Genomic DNA, 7,109 nt, shown 5'->3' on the forward strand with positions numbered 1-7,109 from the left:
AAGAAGAAGAGCCATGGAAAACAGAGGACACAGGTCTTCTCCAGCATGCATCACTAAGCCTAAGTCTAGCAGGAGCTACATTAAGCTTGCTTATCAGCTAAAAAGGAAAATCCAGCCTTTGCTCACACATTACAGTGCACTGTACTAAGTGGCACCTATTTCCCCTAGAGGGAGGACAAAAATATCATTTACGACAAAAAGAGAATCAATCAACTTCAGTGTTGATGGTTACTCTTCAAAAGAGGTGATCAGCCAGGTGATCAGTCGTGCACTGGAATATGATCCTCTGTTTCAGGAGCAGACCATGACAACACCGTTCCTGACTCTGACAAAGATGGGGGCTGAGGCTGGCTGAGCTGTTGGACAGACAAGTGTGAGGACCTGAGTTCAGATCCCAGGACCCACATTCCAATTAAGAAAAAGAAAAGGGGAGGTACAGAGGCATCTGTAACCTGCGTGTGTGTGTGTGTGTGTGTGTGTGTGTGTGTGTGTGTGTGTGTGTATCTAGGAGCTCACTCACTGGCTAGCCTGCTAGGAGTGGATAAGCTCCAGGGTCAGGGAAGAGACCCTGTCTTCAAAAAAAATAAAAGAGTTGAGCAATTAAGTAAGATACCCCATCTCAGGCTTACAGATGCACATGTGTACATACCACACACAGAAAGTTGGCAAATATTTCAAACTGTTAGCCAGAACAATACACATTTGGATATCTGATTTACCTGAGGGAATAAAAAATATAAAATTAAAACTACTTTTTGTAGAAGCCCCAGATTCTTTCTACAGCCGAGTCATTCCCAAACAGTTCCTGGCTCTGAGACTCATCATTTTACAATTCCTTGAGGACAAGACCCATCCATGCCTGTGTCCCTGAGTCAGGACCGAGTAATGCCTGACACACATATGGAAGAAAAACATTTCCTAAATGAAGGTGCCAGTCACTCGTCACTCATAAACACATACATTACATAGGTTTACAGCCTGTTAATATACCAGGCCGGGTAACGTAACGAAACTACAGACAACCAAGGACACCAAACTTTAGTTTGGCCAGCTTCAGAAGTCGTTACAAATCACTTTCTAGCTCTTACACTCAATTCTGAACCAATATTTCCAAGATTGACGAGAAACATACCAACAGGAGATTTTACTAACCCAATCATGTGGGTATCAGCTGCTGAAGTCACAAGAAAGAGACAAGAGTTTATTCTTTGGGAAGCCAAAGACAAGATTATTTTCAACAGTGAAGAGTCAACAAGCTAGGTTGTTGTGGAAATTCTTGTAGAAAGGTACACACACGGTTGGTATGCCAGACCTGACTCAAAGAAAACAGCTGGATAGGAAACCTATTCAAATCCAATACATACCTTGCCAGAATTCAAGATCTTCTGGTTCGATGACACTACACTACTGTAATATGCCTTGTAAGTCACAACTGCAAATACAGCACGGTTTTAAGGTAGGACCAAGAGGCTCTCAAATGACATCACTAGACAGGAGGTGGAGGGGGGTGCTGATGGACAGATAACAGGTGGCAAGCTTTGGGAACATCTAGAGTAGAAGAGGCCAGAGGCCAGTAGAGTGCTAAGTAGTCTGATTGCCTATGCTTCAATCTCTCGTAAACTTATCGGCGGTGTGACCTTGGTCGAGTGATTTAACCTCTCTGTTCTTCGCTTTCTCTGTAAGTGGGCACTGCCTCGGTGCTTCGGAGGACTGTTGGGAGAACAGGGCAATCTGTGCGGTCTTGCCACGCAGCCCAGCAAACGAGAAATCTCCAATCTTCCCAACGTTACTCTCTACATCCGCACGATTATGAGCCAGGAGGACACCAGGCCATTTGAAAGGCACTCGGGAGGTCCTTCCTCCTGGAATTTCGGAAATAGGATTTACCCTGCAGGACCCTGAAAGCTCCTGCCTCCCAGTGCCGGCGGTGGGTCGGGGCATGTGACGCGCCTGGCAGCGCTGCCTCGGCGGCCGGCCGGTACCTCTTCCCACCCGGCAGCTTGCCGGCGGGGACGCGCCCAGCCCGAAGATCCCCGTATCCGCCGCCCGCCGATCGCCCTGCGCCCTCCGACCTCCGCCCGCCGGGCGCCGCCCCGCCTGGCCCGGCCCAGCTCGGCGCTCGCCGAGGACGCCAGGCCCGGAGGCCCAAGCCGCGGCGGGGGAAGGGCGGCCGGGGCCCGCTGCTCACCGCAGGGTCAACGGAGGAGGAGACACAACGCAGGCCGCGACAGAGAGGTCCGACTCCGGCTCCAGCAGGCTCCTCGGAGCTGCCCAGCCCCAAACACCGTCGCCAACGCCGCCGCCTTGGGCTTTATGGTCAAAGCTCCGGCCTTGCTCCCACTTCCGCCACCGCCGCCGCCCCGAGCGGAAGTGTCTGTCACGAGACGCCCGACGCCAGGATTGGAGGGAGGAGCCCCGCCTCCACCTTGCGTCCCGTTCCGGTCGCGTCAGGTCCTAGCCTGGCGTCTGGTGGAGTAAATATGGCGGTTTCTGTATGGGGGCTGCCATCTTTAAAGGCCGTGCAGAAGCTGGAGCGCACCATATTGGTCCAAGTACTGATAATGCAGTGGTCTCCCCATCCCCATTCCCATAAAGAGCGCTAAAGGAGGAAGAGTCGCTTGGCCTTTCTGAGAGTATCCCCCTCTGGAACATGCTAGTCAATCAGCCGTGTGCCAGGCAGGGTTAGTCCAGGGTCTTCTGAGTCCACTGGATACAATCTCTAATGTGGACAGAAATGATCAATTACGGTGTCCTCAAAGATGGAAACCCAGAGATGAACTAGAAGCTGTTGAATACCTGTGCAGGGTAGATGATCCGGGAAAATGGAAAAAGAGCTAAGGAGTTGCTAAACTGAAGAGAGGCGAGGCTGATTTTATAGGCATGAAAGATATCACACCCATCAAAACTAAAACAAAGGCCTAATCCATCAAAGTCCATATAGTTCTGGGAAAGTCTCAAAATGTACTAGCCTTGCTTTTTAGCTTCTGTAGTTCCACTTATGGCTAACAGTTCTTGTTAACTGAAGTATGTCAACCTAGAACATGTTTTGTTTTTCTGCTTAAAAGCTCACCCAGAGAAAGGCTCAGATTATGCTAGGGTATTGAACACCCAGTGCAGTAGCCAGTTGCCTTCTATTAGCTTAAACCCATGTCTGAACAGTCCTCTCTGGTGAATGCCCCATACCACTAGTACATGCCCTAGCATGTAGGTTTAGGGAAAAGGGAAGTTTTGTAGGTCCTAAGGAATAGAGAAAAACAAGACCTTTCTGCCAAGATCCTCACCATTTGATATAACAGACAGTGTTTAAATACATACACATAGCAAGAAGTTTGCTCAGTTTCAATCATTAGTTAGCTATTACTTGGCCATTCAACTAAATATTTTGAAACTAAGATACAAACAAAGAAAGTCTGTATATTCATATGCAAACAAATCTTCAAGTAATATTAAGTGACAAAGCAGAGTGCAAAAATATATGTGACAGTTCTTGGTTCTTGTTGGGGGAAAAAAAAACAATACTTGCTAGGCACAAATTTCAGCAACTAGTAAAAGTAGTTATCTGGGTTAGCTATTAAAATTTGGCTGGAATGTAGAGTCTGGTGATAGAGTCAATCTTTCCATGGTTATAGGGATGCAGGAAGCTGGTTCAGGCCCTGTCTCTCTACATCATGTTGGACATGTGAGGCCCAGTCTAGTCAAAAAAATGAGTTCAAGGTCAGCCAGGGCCACTTAGAGAGACCCTGTCTCAAGACAAACAAACAAAACCCACTTATTTGTTTGTTTTTGTTTTTTTGAGAGACAGGATTTCTCTGTGTAGCCCTGAGTGTTGGGATTAAAGGCATGTGCCACCACCATCCACAGGTATTGGGTTTGTGGAGAGTAACTGAGGAAGGCACTGACATTAAACTCGGTCCTCCCTCTATGTGCACAAACACCACCACCCACCCACCCATCCATGAGTGTAAGGAAAGTAAACAATTACATCCACTCAGTAACTAGTGCAATGCAGGTGATAAAATAGTGTCATGCAGGAAGAAATGGTAGCCTATAATCCTAGCAATCAGGAAACTGAAACCAGAGGATTAGCAAGGGATGGGAGCCAGTCTGGGCTACATATAGAAAGCCTATCTCAATAAACAAGTAAAATCCTAAGGAATAGTGATGGAAAATGGATGATACCAGGCATGGGTGCCCCAAAAGTCAAGACTGAGGAGGCAGCATTTGAGCACGACGAGTTGACACACGCCGACATGAACAGAAAGCGCTTCATGTAGCCATGACAACAGAGCAAAAGTTTTGTACAGAAGAAAGCATCTTGTTCAGAGAACAACAGCAAGCAGTGTGGTTGAGCAGAGCAGGTGAATGAGGAGAAGAAATTGGGAGAGAGAGGTAGAGCCAGATACTACAGTGGCTTCTGAGGCATGACCTTTGTACCCTATGCGAAAAGAAGCCTTGAAGGAGTGTGTGTGTGTGTGTGTATGTGTGTGTGTGTATGTATGTATGTATGTATGTATGTATGTATGTATGTGTGTATGTGTATGTATGTGTATATGTGTATGTGAGAGAGAGACAGAGAGAAGACGGGGAAGGAGGGGGAGAGAGGGAGGAAAAGAGAGAGAGAGAGAGAGAGAAAGAGAAAGAGTGAGAGAGAGCGAGAGCGAGAGAGAGCTGCCTGCATAGGTCACTTGCACAGCAGAGCCTGGCTTGGGCATCGTCCTTTCCTCTCTTTCCCTTGAAATGAACCCCATGGCCATGGAAAGCTCTTGACACTGCCTCATGGCCCAACTTAATGTCTGACTTTGTGTGAACTGGGGCTCCTTCTGCTTCCCTATACTTGGACGTGTCACATCTGTTCTATCAGTGCTGTCACTGCATGAAGACAAGCTATCAACTGAGCTATACCCTAGCCCCTGATTATGGTTTATTTATGTATTTATGTATTTATTTATTTTGACAGAGAGACAGAGTCTCTCTATGTAGTCCTCAATGTTCTGGAATTCCCTTTGTAAAACAGACTAGCCCTGAACTCTGAGCCAGCCTACATAGTGATATCCTGCAAAAATGAAACACAATAAAACACCAGTTTTAGCCAAGAATGCTGAAACATGCCTATAAGCCCAGCAATCAGAAGGCAGATGTAGAGAGAATCTCTTGTACTGTATGGAAACATGTCCTGTAAATAAAATGCTGTGGGTATATTAGCTTAGGTAGAAAATAGGGAGGAGGAAGTTCCAGTACAGATAGAGGATTCTGGGAAATAATCAGGCATGGGAGATTCCCAGCAGACACAGAAGACAGTCGTATGAAACTGAAACTGAGGACCAGGTAACCAGCTATGTGGCATATCTTAGAATAAAATAAATGGGTAATTAAGACATGAGTTAGCTGGGAAACAGAGTCAAAGCAATTGGCCTCAGCATTTATTCATATATAAAAAGTCTGAGTTGTTATTTCTGGGAACAAAGTTTAACAGGTGGAAAAACCCAAAGTTACCGATAGTTTTAACTACAGGCAGAGACTGGCAGATCTGTGAATTTTAGGTCAGCCTGGTCTATAGACTAAGTTCCAGGTCAGCCAGAACGGCAAAAACCTGTCTCAAATAAATAAATAAATAAATAAATAAATAAATAGGTTCAAAATAATCACAGGAGAGAGAGAACTACTGTATATTATAGCCATTTTTGCCCAAGATTCTTCCCTAGAAAGTTGTTATTGGTCTCTGGCAGGCTCTGTGCACTTGCCCAGCTGCCCCCTCCTCTTCTGTCTTTGGTTACTCCACCCCTCCTCCAATTTCCATGCCAACTCTGGTTTTTACAGCAACTCTGAGGTCTCTTGAGCCCCTGTGCGATCCTTTACCATGTACACAGTGGTGGATAATAAGTCTCACCTCACTGTGGGAGATCGTGTGTGAACATGAGCACACTCCATCCGATAACATGGGTGACCGGAGCTTGGCGGTTACCCGGCAAGGGAAACTGGGCAGTAGCTTAAGACAATTGTTTGCTAGGTGCTAAGGAGATGAAGGTTAGCTCATCCAATCACTTAAAAGCTACTAATCTGACCATGGTGCAGTAGATGATCTCCATGCATATAGGAGACCGCACTAAGTGGACACATGGGTTAAACATTAAACAACAAACAAATGAAGGAGGCTGTTAAGTTGGGAGATATGTTGAGGAAATGGGGTCCAGGATTTGATCCTCAGCACCACATAAACTGAGCTAATCTCCAGTCCTTGATTTTGGTATTGTATATTTTTATATAATTTTTATGTTCATTGGTGTTTTGCCTGCACGTATGTCTGTATGAGAGTATCAGAAGCCCTAGAACTGGAGTTACAGTTACTGGCATAAGCTGTCATGTGGATGCTGGAAATTGAACCGAGGTCTTCCGGAAGAGCAGCCAGTGTTCTTAATCACAAAGCCATCTCTCCAGCTCCAGATTTGATACTTTACGTGATCACTCTAAGCAAGTGTGGTGACTTGTAATTCCAGGATTCAGGAGGTGGAGGAGGCAGGAATATCAAAAGTCCAAAGCCATCCTCATCCTCAGCTATATAGAGAATTCAAAGGTAGCCTGTCCCACAGAAGACCCTGTCTTTAAAACAGCAACAAACAAAACTATATCCACAAATGAAACACCTTACACGGGGGAATGTCTAAGAACAGAAGTTTATTTCTTGAAGCTTGGGAGGTTGGGAAATCCACGTTCAAGGCATCAGCATAGTCAGTGTCTGGTGAGGCTGTAGCTTCCTGCTTCCAGCGTGGAATGACCTTGCACATATATAGCTCTACCTAACATGCATGTGGCCCAGAGTTCAATTTCCAGGAGTGCAAAATAAAAATCAAACTGGAGTCAGGTGAGCAGGGGGAAATGTGTAGCATGTTAGACCACGGTGAGTGTGGTAGAATCGGTCAAACAAGGAAGCAGAGATGAGGCGGCTGCCTAGTCCAGCCTCACCTCCACCCACCTCACAACGCTTCCTCTCCCCCATCACCATTCAGAAAGAACTCTACACTGAAGGGTTCACATGGTCAGTGATTCTTCCCTGCTAAACAGACGCGTGCCCTTGTCTGTTTCGTTCAGCGGTAGAGCATCCATGTTTGGAG

At 46.3% G+C, this 7,109-nt stretch overlaps 1 protein-coding gene across 1 annotated transcript in view; it reads right to left on the reverse strand.

The window, feature by feature from the left end:
* Positions 1-2,386, reverse strand: part of Rab7a (RAB7A, member RAS oncogene family) — a 43,985-nt gene extending 41,599 nt beyond the window's left edge. The window contains exon 1 of the mRNA XM_028782972.1: positions 2,189-2,386. The gene's annotated coding sequence lies outside the window, so the exon portion shown is untranslated. The remainder of the gene's footprint in view (positions 1-2,188) is intronic.
* Between the last annotated feature and the right edge of the window lie 4,723 nt (positions 2,387-7,109).

The sequence above is a fragment of the Grammomys surdaster genome, unplaced genomic scaffold, assembly GCF_004785775.1.
Source record: "Grammomys surdaster isolate TR1022 unplaced genomic scaffold, NIH_TR_1.0 948, whole genome shotgun sequence".
NCBI lineage: Eukaryota > Metazoa > Chordata > Mammalia > Rodentia > Muridae > Grammomys > Grammomys surdaster.